This window comes from Somniosus microcephalus, chromosome 32, assembly GCF_052327205.1.
Source record: "Somniosus microcephalus isolate GS21.2 chromosome 32, FLI_Smic_1.0, whole genome shotgun sequence".
Lineage (NCBI taxonomy): Eukaryota > Metazoa > Chordata > Chondrichthyes > Squaliformes > Somniosidae > Somniosus > Somniosus microcephalus.
This window is the reverse complement of record NC_141018.1, coordinates 26,736,346-26,757,583: the sequence shown is the minus strand read 5'-3', so window position 1 is coordinate 26,757,583 and position 21,238 is coordinate 26,736,346. Positions and strand designations below refer to the sequence as shown.

The 21,238-nt window shown below is 45.9% G+C and overlaps 1 protein-coding gene across 1 annotated transcript in view; it reads left to right on the top strand.

The window, feature by feature from the left end:
* The first annotated feature begins 6,008 nt into the window (after positions 1-6,008).
* Positions 6,009-21,238, top strand: part of LOC147097350 (CUGBP Elav-like family member 4) — a 345,078-nt gene continuing 329,848 nt past the window's right edge. The window contains exon 1 of the mRNA XM_085972256.1: positions 6,009-6,052. The gene's annotated coding sequence lies outside the window, so the exon portion shown is untranslated. The remainder of the gene's footprint in view (positions 6,053-21,238) is intronic.

Below are 21,238 nucleotides of genomic sequence, written 5' to 3'. Positions count from 1 at the left end.
TTTCTTCAGCCAGAGCAGGGCGAACCTGTGGAATTCTTTACCACAAAAGGCAGTTGAGGCCAATTCATTAAATATATTCAAGAAGGAGTTAGATATATTTCTTAAGGCTAAAGGGATTAAGGGATATGGGGAGAAGGCAGGGACAGGGTACAGAATCTGGATGATCAGCCATGATCTCATTGAATGGCGGAGCAGGCTCGATGGGCCGAATGGCCTACTCCTGCTCCTATCTTCTATGTTTCTGTGTTTACCCCTATGAGCATATCCTTCTATTCCTTTCTCCCTCAAGCTAGACCAGTTGGGCTGAATGCCCTGTTTCTGTGCTGTGCATTCTATGTGACTCCACCGCCCATGTCCCATTGAGTACAATCCATCAACTTTTCATTGTGTCCAAGGCTTTGAAATGTTTTAGAGAGATGTGATCAAGTCCAGCATAAATGCAAATCTTTTCTTCCTTGTGAGTAAGAATGTTGACCCCACAAATGAACTGGACGCGATCCCAATATTTGCCTCCTTCAGCATTGGCTCCAGGGATGTTCTATGGTCAGAGGAGGACACCTTATTTGCTTTAAAAACAGAAAATGCTGGAGATGCTCAGCAGGTCAGCCAGCATCTGTGGAGAGAGAAACAGAGTTAACGTTTCAGGCCGATGACCCTTCGTCAGAACTGGAAAAGGCTGGCGATGGAACAGGTTTTTAAGCAAGTGTAGGGGCTGGGAAAGCGGGGAGGGGAGGAAAGAACAAAAGGGAAGGTCTGTGATAGAATGGAAGGTAGGAGAGATTAAGAGACAAAAGGAATGATGGTGCAAGGCAAAAGGAGACAGTAATGGGACAAGTTAAGAAACAAAAGATGGCTCTAGATGGCAATGGCAGAATGAAAGACAGCTGCCATGTGAGAGGGAGAAAAAAAATGATAGGGGCAGAGGTTATAGTCTGAAATTGTTGAACTTTATGTTGAGTCCAGAAGGCTGTAAAGTGCCTAATCGAAAGATGAGGTGCTGTTCCTCGAGCTTACGTTGAGCTTCATTGGAACAGTGGAAGAGGCCAAGGACAGAGAGGTCAGAGTGGGAGTGGAGCGGAGAATTAAAGTGACAGGTGACCGGAAGCTCGGGGTCCCCCTTACGGACTGAGCGGAGGTGTTCCTCAGAGCGGTCACCCAATCTGCGTTTGGTCTGGGATTTGGGTTGGCTGGCACCTGGTTGCCATCTGAGGGTATGGGACTACCCCCTTCAGGAAATCTCATTTCATTACCCCCTAAGGCTCCTTGTGCAAGAGTGACAACACCTCCATAGCTTGGACACTACACGTCCTGACCCACCCCCCACCCCCTCTGCCCGTCCCACCCATACGACCTACGTCCACTCCTCTGCAGGCTGATGGAGCTAGTCTCACTGAACAGTTACGCAGAGTCCCTTATTTGCTGGGGAAGCAGGGATACCCATCATAGGGGGTCCCCAGATACACCCCCTCTGATAAAGGCTGGCCTTGCAAGAAGCAGGCAGATGCTCCGTCCCTTTCAATTAGAACTGAGATTGTCAGGACATAGCATATCCAGGTCCTCACCTTTTTCCAAGCTGGCCGTACAGTGGGATTCCTCTGGAACACCGAGGGAATCAGCTCCTTAAAGCTTCACTGTGGTGAAAAATCCTTCGTACAGGAAACTCTTTATTATCCGGCACCGACGGGACCGGCGTGGTGCCGGTTTATCAAAAAGTCTGGATTACAGAGAGGTATAGTTTAAAAGGTACGAGAGCTCCGTACACAGCAACAAATCCAGGCTTCCCTGTTGCTTAGCAACATGTGCAGGAACTCCGACCACAGACCAAGCGTCCCTGTTGCTTAGCAACAAGTGCACGAACCCCAGTTACACAGCCACAGATCCAGGAACTGCCACTAATATGAAGTAAAACTTACCTGAACCTACTTCGGAATTTTGCCGGTTAAAAGAGAGTTTCCTGTATTCTCTATTTTGAGGGAGCGCTGCACTGTCGGAGGTGCCGTCTTTCGGATGAGACATTAAACCGAGGCCCCGTTCTGCCCTCCCGGGTGAGCGTAAAAGGTCCCGTGGCAGTATTCGAAGAAGAGCAGAGGGAGTTCTCCCCGGTGTCCTGGCCAACGTTTATCCCTCAACCAACATCAGTGAAAAAAAGAAATGATCAGGTCATCATTAGATTGCTGTTTGTGGGAGCTTGCTGTGCGCAAGGTTCGACAGTAACTACACTTGATGAAGTACTTCATTGGTTGTAAAGCACTTTGGGGCGTGCTGCAGTCATGAAACGCGTTGTATAAATCCAAGTTCTCTCTTTCTTTTGATATGTATTTTTTAAAATTCAATCTGAAATTATTACCTTTCACATTTACACAGTTCCATTTATTGAAGCCAGGATTTTTCAATCACAAGAAGTCAAGATGTATATCAATATTTCAGCATAGACATGACGTAAATATTACTGACAAATGAATTACATTTGGTAGCAAACAGGTTCACTTTAAGGGAATAAATTGCATTTATCATTTGTTATTAGGATCATTTGTTTTTAGAACGATTAATACCTGAATGCAGCAGACTGTGGGAACCTCCTCTGTTGCTGGCACTTTGCAGAAACCAGTTCACTTTGGAAGAACAGTCTGCTGGTGAGGACGTATTTTACTCTGTAGGTAAATCTCATTCAGGCTTAATTCCTGAATGAATTATTTACTATCAAGAGCGAGGAGTGTCGGACAAACACAAGGCCATTAGAGGAGAAGATTAATTTTAAAATAAAGAATTTATGACAGATTAAGGAATTGAATTTGGGCAGTGTGAATTGGTGGGGGGGTGTCTATTATCCTGATATATAAAAAATTAATTACCAAGAAGAAAAATGGAGCTTTGATTGTGGAAACGCAGCGATTTAAAAAATCCTTTAAATATGCAGAGAAACAATTACTGGAAAAGAAATTCCATTGCTCCTATTCTTACTCAGGCTGGAGTACAGCATCAGTACCTCACTCAGCCGGTCATTCTTCACATTTGAGTTTAGTTAACATCGGTTGGAGCTGTCAGCTGTAGCTCAGTGGGTAGTGATGTAATAAAACTCACTACACACTTGGTTTGAGTATAAAGCAAGGCTTTAATCAACTTGTTTCAAAACATGGAGGTCTAGTTATCTTTCACTAGTTCCTGTTTACAAAATGTCCTGGGCAAGCTGGGCCCACGCCCGAGTATTTATATTCCTTGGACGGCGCCACCAGCTGGCCGTCCAGTGTTATTTCATGAGTCTTTCTTCATGGATCATAAGATTCATAACAGGTAGCACTCTCGCCTCTGAGTCAGAAGCTTGTGGGTTCAAGTCCCACTCCAGAGGTTTCAGCACGTGATCCAGGCTGACACTCCCAGTGCCATACTGAGGGAGTGCTGCACTGTCGGCGGTGCCGTCTTTCCGATGAGACGTTAAAGGAAGGCTATACTTGCATTGGAGGCAGTTCAGAGAAGGTTCACTTGGTTGATTCCTGAGTTGAATGGGTTGTCTTATGAGGGCAGGTTGGGCCTATACTCATTGGAGTTTAGAAGAATGAGAGATGATCTTATTGAAACATATAAGATTCTGATGGGGCTTGACAGGGTAGATGCAGGGAGGATGTTTCCCCGTCGTGGGGGAATCTAGAACAAGGGCGCAGTTTCAGGATAAGGGGTCGCCAATTTAAAATGGAGATAAGGAAGAATTTCTTCTCTCAGAGGGTCATGAATCTTTGGAATTCTCTACCCCAGAGCGCCATGGAGGCCGAGTCATTGAATATATTTAAGGTGGAGATAGATTTTTGAACGATAAGGGAGTCAAGGGTTATGGGGAGCGGGCGGGAAAGTGGAGTTGAGGCCAAGATCAGATCAGCCATGATCTTATTGAATGACGGAGCAGGCTCGAGGGGCCGAATGGCCGACTCCTGCTCCTACGTCTTACGTTCTTAAACGGAGGACCCGTCTGCTCTCCCAGGTGGCCGTAAAAGATCTCACGGCACTATTGTGAAGAGGAATAGCAGAGTTCTCCCAGGTGTCCCGACCAATTATTATCCCTCAACCAACACCTAAAACAGATGATCTGGTCATTATCACATTTCTGTCTGTGGGATCTGTGCGCAAATTGGCTGCTGCGTTTCCAATATCACAACAGTGACGACATTTCAAGAGAACTTCATTATCTGTAAAGAACTTTGGGATGCCCTGAGGTTTTGAAAGGCAAGCCTGCCTTTTGGACCATACCAACACAGAGAGCATCACAGCAAGGTCCGAACTCTGTCATTGTCTAACGTCCACACTTTCAAGCACAGGCCACTGGATAGCCATCAGGAGCGGCTGAATTTTCCCCTCCCTCTAAATCAGTGACACTGATGCTGTTTGTAGCTCCCCAACTGTTTTCCTGTCTGACGGCTAAGAAAAAGATTTGAACCATTTTACTGTACAGGCTATCTCGTTGCATTCTTGCGTCTTTTTGAAATGCTGGCTTTCCCTTAAAAGCATCTTTATTCATTATTCAAGGCATTTGGTCAGCCCTCAGTCGAGTTGGCACTAATGTGACACAAAGTTTTAACAGCAGATACTGAGTGAAATGAAAATGTCGGGTTTGATGTGGGATATTGGGTGGGCAGGTGAGGGCAGTAAATGGAGGCCGAGAGATTCTCATAGCACACAGAGCCTGTCTCTAGTACTGTACCTGAGAGAGTGTGATGCTTTTAGAGTGAAATGTGGAAAGTTGTGCCCATAACCTTGCATTGTCTGCAACACATGAATTGAACTGACATCTACTAAGTACTCTTAAGTAGGAGAACATATACCAGGAGTTAGATGGTGAGCTAGATTTTTGAGCCACTAAATGGTCAGAAAATCTCTCACTACCTCAAAGTCCGCTTATTGTAAAGTTTGAATATGCTTATTGCAATTGCAGTATATCTAAAGATTAACCAATTGAGAGATTAGCAAGTCAGCCCAATCAACTGTTTTGACGTTGTAAGTTCCAATCATTTTCATTTTTATCTTAATACAGGAAACTTTCTGGTATCCGGCACTGACGGGACCGAGCTGGTGCCGTTAGATCAAAACTGCCGTATAAACCAGCGGCAATGTTAAAACATACAGAGCTTTTCAGCTCCGTGTGAATCAACAAACCCTGTTGCTTAGCAACAGCTTCAAAACAGTCGGCTGCAGCTGCAAGCATCTCCAGCTGAAGCTGTTGCTTAGCTACAGACCTTGCAGAGCCTGACTGGGGAAAAAAAAGCAACGAGAAGTAAAAAAACTTATAGAAAACGGCTCCTGAATTTTGCCGGTAGATAGAGCTTTCCGGACTTTTAACCTCCGGTTAAACGAAAGTTTCCTGTATCTGACAGGGCTAGACAGACTGGATGCAGGGAGGATGTTTCCCCTGGCTGGGGGGTCTAGAATGAGGGGTCACAGTCTCAGGATACGGGGTAGGACATTTAGGACTGAGATGAGGAGAAATGTCATCACTTAGAGGGTGGTGAACCTGTGGAATTCTCTACCACAGAAGGCCGTGGAGGCCAAGTCACTGAATATATTTAAGCAGGAGAATAGATAGATTTCTAGATACAAAAAGCATCAAGGGGTATGGGGAGAGAGCGGGAATATGGTATTGAGAGAGAGGATCAGCCATGATCATATTGAATGGCGGAGCAGGCTCGAAGGGCCGAATGGCCGACTCCTGCTCCTATTTTTCTATGTTTCTAAACTTCGCTATTTGGGGGTGAGGCTTTGCATCAGCCGGTTTTATGTTACAGCTAACACCCATTGTTCCTGATGGGAGACCTCTTCTCGGTGATTCCAGGTATCAGCCTCGACTCAGTGGTAACACTCCCGACTCGGAGTCAGAAGGTTACGGGCTCAAGTGTATTTTTTTGCTTTGTCGAGTGTGGAGGGGAAAGCCTCTCGGGTGGGTTTTTTTTTTCTAGCTCTTCTGTTTAACGTATTTCACTCCCGAGTGCCTTAACCGCCTTTTCTTTCTTATCGTTGCAGATGAACCGCCCGATTCAGGTGAAGCCTGCAGACAGCGAAGGCCGAGGAGGTAGTTATCAACTCCACAAAATTAGACGTGTGCCTTTAAAAAGGGCCTTCGTCCACTGAAGCAGCTTAGGTCTGACAAGTCACCAAATTGTGTTGTTGTGTGTAGCCAGCTAGCCGAGAATTGTAATCGATAATCATGTGCCTGAATTTACTGACAAATAACATTCCATGCCAAGTACAATTTAATTTCTCCACTTAATGTCCCTTCTCTCAATTGGCAAATACACAAATGTGTTGCTCTACTGACAGTCCAGGAGTGCTGTTTACAAATAATCCTGTTTTTTTTTGTTGGCAATGTCAGAGTGTTAAGGCAATTGCCGTCAGCATCAAGGATGATGAATCTAATCTGTTGGCCCCAGCCCCGTCCCTGGCTGGTTGGAAACACAGGTTAACTGCTTATGGGCATTGGTTTCCTCTCCTTGTTAGTGTAGTAAGCGTTGTGACGTCAAGCAATGTGCTGTGGCAGATGGAGAGATAGGCCATCTTCTCTGCTCAAAGAGTGACAGGAATTCAGACACTTGTGAAACCAGGCCTAGGATCAGGACGTGTTGGGCCAGGGTTAAACTATAAGGGCTTAGACTAGAGCAGCTCCGGTTCAAAGCACGCACTGGGAATTTACTTTAAATGCCTTGCCTAAAGAACTGCTAGACCCCCTTGTATAAACCACACCCTGTGTTGTCGCTCACCTTATTTAGCACACTGGTAAACCAACGCACTAAAGGAATAATCGCACTGAAGTCAATGTTCCTCTTTGGTGACGCTTAATTCATCGACCCAAATTATTCCCACCGCTTCTGCTGGATCTGTAACTACCTATACTTCACCCTAGTGCCATATAACTCAAAATGTTCTCTCCAGACACTAACCAAGTTTGATAGAAGGAAATCTGTAGTGGTGCCACTGAGGGATTTTCGCAGTTCAAATGGACATAGTATGAAAATTTCACGCACCAATGATTCTGCATTATTGAAAGCCTCGTGACAACACTGGAATAGATAGAAACATTTATATTTAATTTTGGATTTCTCTTGTTCTTCTCTCCATTTCTTTCTTTAATTGTTTACATTGTGATTGGTGGTGTCCACATTCTCTGTCTCAGGAGGAAGTTGCTGAGCTCAATGCTGAGCGGGAGCAATGTTGGATTATTTGTTAACATTCCAACCGTGCCAGTTAATTCAGCTCCCCGACGGTGTCGAATGTGAATGACCCGTCTGAGCTGATGTCATCCGCAGCCATGTTACTTCCCCGATGATGTCATCAGCATCCAAGTTACTTCCTCTGATAATGTCATCTGCATTTAATTTACTTTCCCTGATGATGTCATCTGCAGCCGGTTTACTTCACGCTGATGATGTCATCAGCAGCCAAGTTACTTCCCCTGATGATGTCATCAGCATTTAATTTACTTCTCCTGATGATGTCATCAGCATTTAATTTACTTCCCCTGATGATGTCATCAGCAGCCAAGTTACTTCCCCGATGATGTCATCAGCATTTAATTTACTTTCCCTGATGATGTCATCAGCAGCCAAGTTACTTCCCCGATGATGTCATCAGTATCCAAGTTATTTCCTCTGATGATGTCATCGGCATTTAATTTACTTTCCTTGATGATATCATCAGCATTTAATTTACTTTCCCTGATGTCATCAAAGCCAAGTTACTTCCTCTGATGATGTCATCAGCATCCAATTTACATTCCAATGATGTCATCAAAGCCAAGTTACTTCCTCTGATGATGTCATCAGCGTCCAATCTACTTTCCCTGATGATGTCATCAGCAGCCAACCCACTTCCCCAAGACACCATTGGCATCTAACGCGCATCCCATGATTATGCCATCAGCTTCCAGCTTCCTCTGAAGCTATATCTACAAACTGCCCCTCAGCAACAACTTCTGCAGGCATGGGGTCAGCTTCCAGATGTTATGCTGATCGAACCCAGCTGCACCTCTCCACCACCTCCCTCAACCCCACAATTGCCTCGGCCTGCCTGACATCCAGTCATGGATTAGACAAAATTTCCTCCAACCAAGCATCAGGAAGACCGAAGCCATAAGCACCGCACTTTTGCCCTACTGACTCCATTGCCCTTTTTAGCCACTCACCATGTCAAATCTTGGCATCCTCCTTGACCCAGAGCTGAGTTCCAAACCCCACATCCTATCCATTGTTGAGACCACTTAGTTCCAACTCAAAAGTGTTGCCCACCTCTGCCCCTACCTTAGCCTCACCACAACTGTGAAACCTTTATCCATTCTTCTGTCACCTTAAGACTCAATTTCTCCAGTGTTCTTGCTGGAACTCCCATCCTCCATAAACTGCAAATCGGCCAACATGTAGTCACCTGTATCGTGTCCTGATCATCGCCCCACCCCAGTCCTGTCCTGATCATCGCCCCACCCCAGTCCTTGCTGACTATTGTTGGTTCCTGTCTGCCAACACATTACAGTTAAAATCTCTTTCCTCATGTACCTCAACGGCGCCCAATCTCCACAACCTCGTGCAGCCTTATTTCCACTCCTGCACCTTTTGATCTGCTGATTTTAGCCCTTTGTCCATCCTGTTCTCCTTCCTCCCAACCTTCAGTCACATTGGCCTCGCTCTCTGGAACCTGGCCATTGAACCCCACCACCCCTTCACCTCTCTCTGCCTTTTAAAACTTTCTTAAAACCCATTATTTTGGCCAAGTTTTCAGACACCTTCTCCTATCACCCTCCCTCCATGGCTCAGCGCCCTGTTCCTTTATCTATTTTAATAATTGATTTATTCTCCCTCCACCCCATGAGTGCCTTGTGACATTTGCTGTGCTAAAGATGTTGTACACATGCAAGAAGTTGTTGTTACTTCCCAAAGATGTCACCAGTATCCAAGCTACTTCTCCAGACGATGTAATCAGCGGGCATGTGAATTCCCCTTGATGATGTCACCAGTGACTAAGCTATTTCCTCTGATGATGTCAGCAGTATCCAAGCAAATTCTTCTGATGATTTCATCAGCAATCAATGTTAAGCATTTTCAAAAAGCAATCAGAAATGAACGAGTGAATGTGAAAGTTTATTGGCTCAGTATGACAACAATTTTAATATTGTGATGATGTTTACACTTATTTTTTTTAAAGGGCAGTGTCTTCTTAAAGTGTTTACAGATTATTTTGTTATTTGGGAGGGGGGAGAAGAACTGGATGAGTTCATCATTTTTCTCACAATCACAAAATGAAGACCGTGTCATGTGATGCATGTCATTGCACAGACAAGCAAAACACAAAGGGCTTACATGACCAAACCATGACCATTCCCTTTTAATTACATACTCCGTGACCCTCTTCATGAAGGTTGTCTCATTGCTAGAACCCTGTTCTTCTAAGTTCAAATTCAGCCTGAAAACCCTTTATAATTAGAGATTTAGATAGTTGCAAATAAAACTTTAGCCATATTCTGGCCCACACACACTCTTCAGTGTATTACATGACATATAGGAACAGGAGTAGGCCTTTCAGCCCCTCAAGCCTGTTCTGCCGTTCAATCAGATCATGGCTGATCTGTACCTCAACTCTATTTACCCACCTTTGACTCGTATCCCTTGATACCCTTAGCTAACAAAAATCTATCGATCTCAGTCTTGTAAGGTCCAATTGTCCCAGCATCCGCAGCCTTTTGGGGGAGAGGATTCCATATTTCTACAGTACTACTATGAAGGGGATGAGCCAATATCAGAAATATTAAGCTCACTCTAACTGTCTAGAGAGCACATACAAGACTGCCTTTACTCTTTATAACACACACGTTTTTCTTATTATGCATAACCATTAGCTTTCTTCTTCCTTTATCCAAAGTCATCATCGTGACAGTTACTGATTGACAGCAGGCTTCACCGACAGATCGTGTGGGTTGACATATAATGATACTGTACCACACGATGGAGCAAGCACTGATGTTGGGATTTGTGATATAGAGAGAAAATCATAGCTTGTATACCTTATAAACCACTCGTTGATTTTAATTTCTGTCCATCAGTGAATGTGGTATAGGATCTGGTGACTGTGTCTGTCTGCTGGCTTTTTTGTACAGCGTCGATGTTTGCCTTAGATTTTGGATTTGTAATCGTTTAATATTTTAAAAAGGGGAGCTGGCCCCCTTCTTCATTCTGCAAATAGAAAGTGGTTGAGCAAAACTGGGAAGGGGGTAGGAGGAGTAATCCTATAATGGACAGATATATCTCGCCACCACAAGAAGGTAGTGTAAGGCAGGGTTGATCTCTGTTTCTTTTGCTGGCATGGGGAGAGAGTTCGAGGACAGATACTCTGTGGGAGCAGCAAGCACTGAGCACAGCCTCTCCCCGCAGTCTCCTGCTCCGCCCCTCTGCAGCTAAGATCCACCTGGGGACTGAAAGGCTGAGTCACATTCAAAGTCAGGGCCCTCCAGAGCCCAGTCTACCACTCAACCAACGAAGCCTCCCTACCGTACAACTGTATCATAAGCGATTGAGATTTCTTTTTCGAATCTGGTAACTGGAGTCAAAATAAAAGCTGAGAAAAATGGCAGCTGCTTGGAGGAGGCTTTGTACGGATCACAGCTGCGTATATACCCCTTCCTTCAGTAACCATTCATCTAGTCGCGCCTGCACACATTTACTGTGGCCACTACCCTCGCTCAATGATAATAACCTCTCAGGATGATGGGACTGTAAAGCCTTGAGAAACCAAAATAATTCTCTGGTAGAAAGGCAAGACTCACATACAGAGACAGTATGTGAAGAAGCCACATTCCCTAGTGAGACATGATTGTCAACATGCGTTACTCATACAGGATACAAGTGCACAACAGCGTGAGAAGTTCACTCAGGCTCCTAGATCCTTTCTCAAAGTTACTCGTCAGATATTTGCTGCCTAAATAAGTTCACCCCTCAAAAATTAACGTGCACTGACGCTTCTCCTTCCATTGTTTTTCTTCCTTCTCCTTATGATGCCTCGTTCAAACAGCCATGCCTGTTTGAGAGCCCACGTCGCCAGCCCACTGTGCAGACTCTGCCTCTGCTGCTCTACAGCTAATCTTAGTCGAGAGCCAATCTGCGTAATTCGTCTCTCGCGGTTTCTCTCCGTCCCTACGGGGCACGAGTTGGTTTGGTTGTGGCACGTTCCCGGGACAACACGATTGAATGTTGCTAACGCTGGGGTAAGGAATTGAAGATGCAGCTCTGCATCTTGGGGCTCCTCCTTGAAGCACTATTGGAGGGCTTACTCACTATACCAGTCTGATGTATTTTTTTTAAATATTCGTTTATGGGATGTGGGCATCGTGGGCAAGGCCAGCATTTATTGCCCATCCCTAATTGCCCCTTGAGAAGGTAGTGGTGAGCCGCCTTCTTGAACCGCTGCAGTCCATGTGGCGAAGGTACTCCCACAGTGCTGTTAGGGAGGGAGTTCCAGGATTTTGACCCAGCGACGATGAAGGATCGGCGATCTAATTCTAAGTCAGGATGGTGTGTGACTTGGAGGGGAACTTGGAGGTGGTGGTGTTCCCATGCGCCTGCTGCCCTTGTTCTTCTAGGTGGAAGAGGTCGCAGGTTTGGGAGGTGCTGCCAAAGAAGCCTTGGCGAGTTGCTGCAGTGCATCTTGTAGATGGTACACACTGCAGCCATGGTGCGCCGGTGGTGGAGGGAGTGAATGTTTAAGGGGGTGGATGGGGTGCCAATCAAGTGGGCTGCTTTGTCCTGAATGGTGTCGAGCTTCTTGAGTGTTGTTGGAGCTGCACTCATCCAGGCAAGTGGAGAGTATTCCATCACACTCCTTACTTGTGCTTTGTAGATGGTGGAAAGGCTTTGGGGAGTCAGGAGGTGAGACACTCGATGCAGAATACCCAGTCTCTGACCTGCTCTTGTTGCTACAGTATTTATGTGGCTGGTCCAGTTAAGTTTCTGGTCAATGGTGACCCCCAGGATGTTGATGGTGGGGGATTCAGCGATGGTAATGCCGTTGAATGTCAAGGGGAGGTGATTAGACTCTCGCTTGTTGGAGATAGTCATTGCCTGGCACTTGTATGGCGCGAATGTTACCTGCCACTTATCAGCCCAAGCCTGAATGTCGTCCAGGTCTTGTTGCATACGGGCATGGACTGCTTCATTATCTGAGGAGTTGTGAATGGCACTGAACACTGTGCAGTCATCAGTGAACATCCCCATTTCCGCCACCAGATCTAGACTAGACTAGACTGCAGGACAGGCTGTCTCCTGTTTCTATGTTCCTAGAACCTGGGACTGTTCTCCTTAGCGCAGAGAAGGTTAACGGTAGATTTAACGCAGCGATGTTAGGATCTGGAATGCACTGCCCGAAAGGGTGGAGGAAGCAGATTCAATGCAGGAAACTCTCGATTTACCAGCACCTAAATAACCAGAAATCTCTGTTAACTGGCAAAATTCAGGAGTAAATCAGGAACCATCCTGGTGTCTGTGTAGTTTAGTGCCACACTGGGTAAGAGAGAAACAAATATAAAATGAAGTCTCTGGTGAAAAGGTGGCAAGAAATTTGGGCCTTTTTTTGGCAAGTTTTCCTCGCATCCAACATATGAGGGAGCGCTGCACTGCCAGAGGTGCCACCTATTAGATTAAACGTTAAACCGAGGCCCCATCTGCCCGCTCGGGTAAAAGATCTCATGGCACTATTTCGAAGAAGAGCATGGAAGCTCCCCCCACCCTAGCCAATATATACCCCTCAACCAACAGCACTAAAAAAAAAACAGAAGATCTGGTCAGCACGGTGGCATAGTGGTTAGCACTGTTGCCTCACAGCGCCAGGGACCTGGGTTCGAATCCGGCCTCGGGTGACTGTCTGTGTGGAGTTTGCACATTCTCCCCGTGTTTGCGTGGGTTTTCTCCGGGTGCTCCGGTTTCCTCCCACAGTCCAAAGATGTGCGGGTTAGGTTGATTGGCCATGATAAAAATTGACCCTCAGTGTTAGGGGGATTAAATACGTGGGGTTACGGGGATAGGGTGGGATATGTGTTGGTGTAGGGGTTACAGGGATCGGGTGGGATATGCGTCGGTGCAGGCTCGATGGGCCGAAATGGCCTCTATCTGTACTGTGAGGTTTCTGTGATTATCACATTGCTCGTTTGTGGGAGCTTGCTGTGCGCAAATTAGCTGCCGGCGCTCCTTACATTACAGCAGTGACTACACTTTAAAAAGTACTTCATTGGCTGTAAAGCGCTTTGAGATGTCCTGAGGACGTGAAAAGGCGCTATATAAATGCAAGTTTTTCTTTGTCTTTCAAAGCACAAATGGTTTCATTTCTGGTCAATTGAGATCTTTCACTAAGAGGGCCTTCTGAAAATGAGTTATTGCCTATTGAATGACAAGGGCTGTTCAGTGCGGTGCGGAGATAGCAGGCCTGAGTGCGCCAAGTGGTGGCACGCACATGGTTCAGTTTCAGATTCAGGTGGCAGGGATCAATTCTCTCTGCTTATAGACACACTAGAGAAACCTCTTTTAAAATCCTATTTCTACTGCAGCGCTGCATAAATTAAAGGCCGCCTTCAGCAGACAATGTCCAAATGGCACAGCTTGGGTTGCAGCCAGAACATTTAAAGAGATGAATTGGACGTGTGGCCCAGGCTTCAATGGATGAACTCATTTATCACGGCAATCTAGGATAAAAGAGCTGTCCAAAAAAAAAAAATGGACTAAAATAACTCTTAAAAAAAAAATAAACAGTGGAATAAGCACAGACTTTCATGGGGCATTCTGCCCTATTATTGTCCTGTTCGGCTGCTAGTCATGTCCATTGAAATTTAATGCCATTTGAAATGCTTCTTGTTAAAGGCTGACATTGCCTACCTGGGCACATCGGGAAGGGCAAACCAAGTGAGGTCGCAGTTAAGGTGGAATCGGGCGTTCTGTCTGCCACGCAGTGTCAGCTTGGCCTAGTTGGTTGCACTCTCGGCTCTGGGCCAGAAGGTCACGGGTTCAGGTACCCCCACGCTCAGAATCGGAGCAGGCCAACTTGGCTGATGCTCCGTTCTGACGCCGCTATCGTGCTGCGTTGTCAGAGCTGCCATCCTTTCGACCTTCAACTGAGGTTCTGCCAGCTCAAAGCTGCAACGAAAGCCTGGCAGCATTGGCATCTTGAAAATGTTGATTGAGGGATAAATATTGGCCAAGACACCAGGGAGAACTCCCCTGCTCTTCTTCGAAATAGTGCCATGTCGATCTTTTACGTCCACCTGAGAGAGCAGACGGGGCCTCAGTTTACTGTCTCACTTGAAAGACAGCTCCTCCACAGCGCTCCCTCAGCCTAGATTTTTGTGCTCAAGGCTCTGGAGTGGGACTTTGAACCCACAACCTTCTGCCTCAGAGGCCACTAGAGATCATAGTCTAGGCTGACACTCCAGTTTAATGCTGAGGCAGTGCTGCCTCATGTTTGGATGAGATGTTCCAGGGGTTCAGGTGGATGCTAAAGAACCCACGGCACGATTCAAAGAAAAGCTAGGAGTTCCCCGTGTCCTGGCCAACATTCCACCCTCAACCAACACCACCAAGGAAGACATTACCTTCTCAGTCATCTCATTGTGAGATGTCGCTATAGCAGAATGCCATATTCATCAGTCTCTGTAAGGAATTCATTGTGCGAAGGGCTTTACATGTTTCAATGCGATAGGTATTGTTTTTGAAACAGTGACCGCAGAAATTCACTCTGAATGAATATTATTTTCTTTTTACAGTGCCAATTTTTTATTCTTGAAGTATTGCCCGTGAGGATTTTATATTCTGTAGACAGTTATGACATAGGGAAGAAACGTGTGCAAAAGATAAATTATGTAAATGTATTCTTTTTCTATTCAAAAAAAAGATTGGCCATATGAATCAGTCCATGTAAAATCTAAGACCGGTATCTCACATGATCACTGTGGCATTTGTACACGAGACGGCACTATTTGTGCAGGATATGTGTGCCAGTTATGCCAACTGCATCTGGTGAGGCTGCTGCCGCTATCAGGCACCTTTTGCCAATTGTGTCTGGTAACATCACTGTCAAACGCAAGAGTGCCTACTGCATCTGATGATTGTGGTGCTGCTGGTGCCAAGTGCCAAACTGCAGCTGGTGACGTCGCCCCTTCTGCCAAATGCCCTGTGCCAATCGCATCTCCAGTGGCAGTGGGCTGTCCCTCCTGTCAAGTGAGTACCAGCTGCACCTGGTGGCGTAACTGCCGCTGCCCAACCGCAGCGTGCCAACTCCATCAAGTGCCCGCACGCCGGCTCAGCTCGGCTCATGAAAACACAGCCCTCCTTGCCACGCCGCTTCCTGCTCAAGCTGCAATCGCAAGTCATCGTGTAGAACCCTATTCCAACTCCTCCTTTCCCAGGATTTTGAAACTGCGCGACTCCTCAGTCTCCCTCAGTCTTTCCTTCCCACTACAATCTTCAAGCTTTGAAAGCCAGAACTTGGTGTCTCCTAACCACTGCGACACCATTTACTTGGTGTTCTCTTCTGTTATTTTCCATCTTGGTGGTGTCTTGTCCTGTAAGCCTGCGTTCCTCACCCATACTTCTTAATATTAGAGGAACTTTCAAACTATTTGGATATCGATGGGATGTTTTTATGGCAGGGAGAGAGAACACGTTGAACTATGTGCTTAGCAACATAGAGGAGGAAGGTCCCAATATATTGACTACTTCCTTTGTGACTGGAGCACATGTCCTCCCCAATGCCATAAAAAAAATCCCACTGGTATCCAGATCATTCTCTTTTAATATTGAGAAATCTAGGTGGAGAACACAGCTACAGGGCAGGTTCAGATGAAAATAGTAAGAGAACATAAGGTAGATTGGGATTGGGAAGTGGCGCTTCTAAAGCTCTGGAATTCCCTCCTTAAACCTCTCCACCTCGCTACCTCTCTCTCCTCCTTTAAGACGCTCCTTAAAACCTACCTCTTTGACCAAGCATTTGGTCACCGGCCCTAATTTCTCCTTATGTGGCTCAGTGTTAAATTTTTATGATAGCGCTCCATTGAAGCACCTTGGGACGTTTTACTATGTTGAAGGAAGTATATAAATGCAAGCTGTTGTTGTTGGTCGTAAGGTGATGCCAAGCGTGGGTCTCAAAAGCTTGAAGGTTGTAGGAGAAAGGGAAGACTGAGGGAGGGAGGGAAGGAGTTCCACTGCTTTGGGATCTTGGGAAGGAATGAGCTGGAGTAGGAGACCACGCGATGAGTCGGGACTGCAAAAAGAGTGATGATGCAGAGGAGGAGGAAAAGCTTATATAACCGCAGCATGACAAGAGGGATGTTTCCTCACGAGCAAGTCACAAAAACAAGGTGGAACTTTAAGTGAAGAGTACGTTTTTTTTTTCCATTTGTTTTCTGATTTACGAACTTGGAAATGCAGAGCATTTGAAGAATGCAACGATCTGGGAAGAAAGGAAAGGAGACCAGGCAGTTTTTTCAAGTTAGAACACCCAAGTTTTTTATGCGGCTGCACAGGATATATAGTGCTTGATGGCAAGCAACTGTATGAATGCACGTGTAGTAATCTGAATAAAAGAACAAAGTGATGTTAGGACATGTTCAAACCCATTGCATTAGACTTCATTAGAGTGTAAAATGGAGGCCATGTGAGTGGATGAATGTAAATGTATTATTTTTATATAATGATTATGTTCAAAGCTTTTCTTTTTATACATGAGCACTTTGGAAATGATTTAAAATGGATGTATTCTATTGATTGAAATCAAGTCACATTGATGTTGTTCAGATGAAAATGATTCCGCAAGTCGGGAGGTCAAATGGAACCCTCTAATCCAAGGACTAATGCAATATGTTACCAGGGAAAGGCCATTAAAGTGAACAACACAAATGATTCAAGAGACAGCTGGAAGCGTTTATGGAGCAAGATGTAATTGAGGGATATAAAGGTAAATTTGGCAAGGAAGAGCCAGGAGTCTCGCTTGACAGGCATGCAGGATCGGGGAATGGGGTTCAGGGGGTCAACGTTCCTGATTTGCCGCGCTCCCAATTTTCCAGTCGTTAATTTTAGTCACTGCAAAAAAAAATATATGGGAGCAGCGTTTTAATCAGGCCCACCGACCTCCGAGCCCCATTCTCCCATCCTCGCTTTCGTTGATCCCATGCTGAGAGTCTTACCTCACAGAGATTATCCTTCAGCGAGATGGGTGGAAGAAGGAGACTGTAGGGAGCAGTGAGCTGAGGGAAATGCAGTAAAGATAATTAGGGGTGAGGCTTAAGATCCATTGAACCAAGCTCGGAACAGAGGATGTATAGAGAGAGGATATTCTACACCAACAGGGAACAGGGGCAGAATGCATAGCTAATAAGAACTGGAAATGTTGGGTATAAAAGACAGGTTAATATTTCAGGTAGCGATCCTTCATCGGAACTGATGACAGATCTCTGCTTAAAATACAAACCCATCTTTTGGTGTCAGCCGTGGCTCAGTGGGCAGCACACTCGCCTCTAAAGTCCGAAGGTTGTGCAGTTCAAATCCCACTCCAGAGACTTGAACACATAAAGCTAGGCTGACACTCCAGGGGAGTGCTGCACTGTCTGAGGTGCTGTCTTTCGGATGAGATGTTAAACCGAGGCTCTCTCAGGTGGATGTAAAAGATCCCACGGCACTATTTCGAAGAAGAGCAGGAGAGTTATGCCCTGGGCAAATATTTATTCCTCAATCCACATAACAAAAACAGATTATCTGGTCATTATCACATTGCTGTTTGTGCGAGCTTGCTGTGCGCAAATTGGCTGCCGCGTTTCCCACATTACAACAGTGACTACACTTCAAAAAGTACTATATTGGCTGTAAAGCTCTTTGAGATGTCCGGTGGTCATGAAAGGTGCTATATAAATGCAAGTCTTTCTCTTTTCATGTGCTGGCTGATCTACTGAGTACTTCCAGCACTTTTTGCGTTTTTTAAATCTCAGATTTCCAGCGTCCACAGCTTTTTTCTTTTGTATCTCGGTGGAACACATTGCAGGGAACAGCGCATAGAACGCACTGTGGAGAGTAGCGTATGGTCCAGGCTGCAATGAGAGCTGGGATTGGGGATGCTTCAATTTGTTCTGACTGTTTCTTGACTATGGAGGAGGAGAAAAACAATAGGCTTGTGTTAACGGGGCTGGGAGCAAAAGGGGCAACAGAGGATAGAATGGATTAAAGACAGAAATAAGCAAAGGCCACAATATGTAGAAGAGAGCCAAAATTGTGGGAGTGAATTGAGTGGTGCAGTGGGTTTTGACACTGGCCTTTGACACTTTTTACTTCTAAGTTTAAATGCAGCCTGAGTGATGGGATGATCTCTGCTAATATTTTCTTTTTTGACTCAGTGTCCAGTTTTGTTTCATTACGTTTCTCTGAAGCACCTTGTGACGTCGTTCTACATTAAAGGTGCTACGTAAAGGCTGTTGTTTTTGCCTCTTTTTATCTTGTTTTAGTAGATAATTCCAAGCGTTTATCAATTTTTATATCCTCCGAGTCACACACCATCCCGACTTGGAAATATATCAGCCGTTCCTTCATCGTCGCCGGGTCAAAATCCTGGAACTCCCTCCCTAACAGCACTGTGGGAGCACCTTCACCACACGGACTGCAGCGGTTCAAGAAGGCGGCTCACCGCCACCTTCTCAAGGGGCAACTAGGAATGGGCAATAAATGCCGGTCTTGCTATTGATGTCCATATCCCAAGAATGAATTTAATAAAAAGATCTGCTCTGTCTGTTGGCTGTAGGAACCCTACGTGACTGGAGTCTGGGTTGCCTTGATCCAGTTCCCAGTGGCTAGGGGCCAAGAGCACAAAGCTGCCCCTAATTCCGCACTCATTTCCAAACTCGCTCAGAGAGGGAGGCCGCAGGGAACGGGGTGTGGGAATCGGAATGCTCCTAAAATGGCGCAAGGGGTGTTCGTTTTGGAGCTCGATGCAGAGTAGAGGGAGCTTTCACTCTGCGGCAAGCTGTGCTCTACCCACAATAAAAAAAACAGGAAGTGCCAGAAATACTCAGCAGGTCAGACAGCATCTGTGGAGAGAGCAGCAGAGTTAATGCTTGAGGTCGTCGACCTTCCATCGGACGTCCGCTCTGTGCTATTGTGCACTTGGCGGTGATCTGCTAGACCTAAGAAGAGTTCCATTCCCCAGCACTAACCTGGAGAAGCAGAATTTAAGAGAGGTTGGGAGCAGGGAGGAAGGAGCAGACTATATTGCAGGGAGCAGGCAGTTTAAGAGTTAAGAAAAGGAAGTTTGGTTTGCCTTTGTGAAAGTCCAGCCATTATAACATCTGATGGACGTCACACATGAATGGAAACAATTAATTTAATGGCGGCCGCGCACTTTAGCAGTGAAGAGCTCATTTATCCTTTGTTTTCCCTTCTCATTCCCTTTCACACGAGATTACATATCTAATCAAGCCTGAAGGCACCAACATTAATGCTTATTGTACTTACAATAGAAAGGAGCCTGGAATAAAAAGTACTCAATGTCATAGGCTCCCTTAATTTAATATATTTTTTAAGCAGTTGGGGGAAAAAAAGTCTTCGGTTCAGCAGCTGAAGAATTCCGTCTTGCTCTGCCTATGTCTCAACAGAGCGTGCCGGCTATACCCCATTTACATATCAAGGCTGCCTATCCCCCCCCCCACTCCCCCCCCAGAAACAGCCGCCTTTGTGCCTACAGTGATGACGGGCGACAGATCCTTAAAGTGGTTTTGTTTCTGGCCTTAGCGGATTGGCTGCCGGAAACATGGGCGTCGGCTTGACTTAGTGATCACGCTCTTTGCCTCCGGGTGGTGTGCTCAAGCCTCACTACGGACTTGAGCACATAAGCTAAGCTGGCAGGTCAGGTGCCGTGCTGAGGGAGTGCTGCACTGGTGGAGGTGCCGTCTTTCAACAACAACAACAGCAACTTGTATTCATATAGCGCCTTTAACGTAGTAAAACGTCCCAAGGCGCTGCGTGGGAGTATTTTAAGACCAAAAAAAATTTGACACCGATCCACATAAGAGAAATTAGGGCAGGTGACCAAAAGCTTGGTCAAAGAGCATCTTAATGGTGGAAAGAGAGGTAGCGAGGCGGAGAGGTTTAGGCAGGGAATTCCGGAGCTTAGGGCCCAGGCAACAGAAGGCACGGCCACCAGTGGTTGACCAATTATAATCAGGGATGCTCAAGAGGGCAGAATTAGAGGAGCGCGGCTATCTCGGGAGATTGTGGGGCTGAAGGAGATTACAGAGATAGGGAGGGGCGAGGCCATGGAGGGATTTTCGGTGAGAAGTTAAGCCGGGGCCCTATCTACCTTTACAGGTGGGCATCAAAAATCCCGTGGCAACTTTTCAAAGAAGAGCAGGGCGCTGTCCCGATGTCTAGGTTAACATTCATCCCTTAACCTCAACCAAACAGATTAAATCGTCCTTAATCTCATTGCTGCTTAGGGGACCTTGCTGTGTGCAAATCGGCGGCCGCGTTTGCCTAAATAACAACAATGACTGCACCTCACAAGTAATTCATTGGCCGTGAAGCACTTTGGGAAATCCTGAGGACATGAAAGGTGTTGTATAAATGGGAGTCTTTATCTTTTTATTTTTCTTGTTCCACTATTGCCGCCCACTGCCAAGGCCCCAGACGCTGGAATTCCCTCCTTAAGCCTCTCCGCCTCGCCACCTCTCTCTCCTCCTTTAAGACGCTCCTTAAAACGTATCTCTTTGACCAAGCCCTGTCCTAATATCTCCTTACGTGGCTTGGGGTCACATTTTGTTTGCTAATGCCCCTGTGAAGTGCCGTGGGACGTTTTACTGCGTTGCTCTTTAAATGGCCGCCGCGGGCTACGCTTGCCACTGGGGTTGCCGTCTTGTTTGGTAAGGTAGAGAAATGTAAAAATTACAACCATTGAGCAATTATGTTTACCGAAGATTGTGCTGTCACTTTAAGGTTCATTTATATTGTAGCAATGTTTAATCGGAAGCCGGCAGTACATTGTTTAGATTATGTAGCCGCTGCCTGGTTCTGATTCAAGTCCTCCCAGCCTGGAGAGAGCTCTGCGCAGACCTACTTGACATAAGAAAACTACTAGGCACTTGGTCTAAGCGTTAAACAAAGCTTTAATCAACTGTTTTACAACATGGAGGTCTAGTTGTGTCCTTCACTAGTTCCTGTTAAGAATGTCCTGCGCAAGCTGGGCCCATGCCCGAGTATTTATA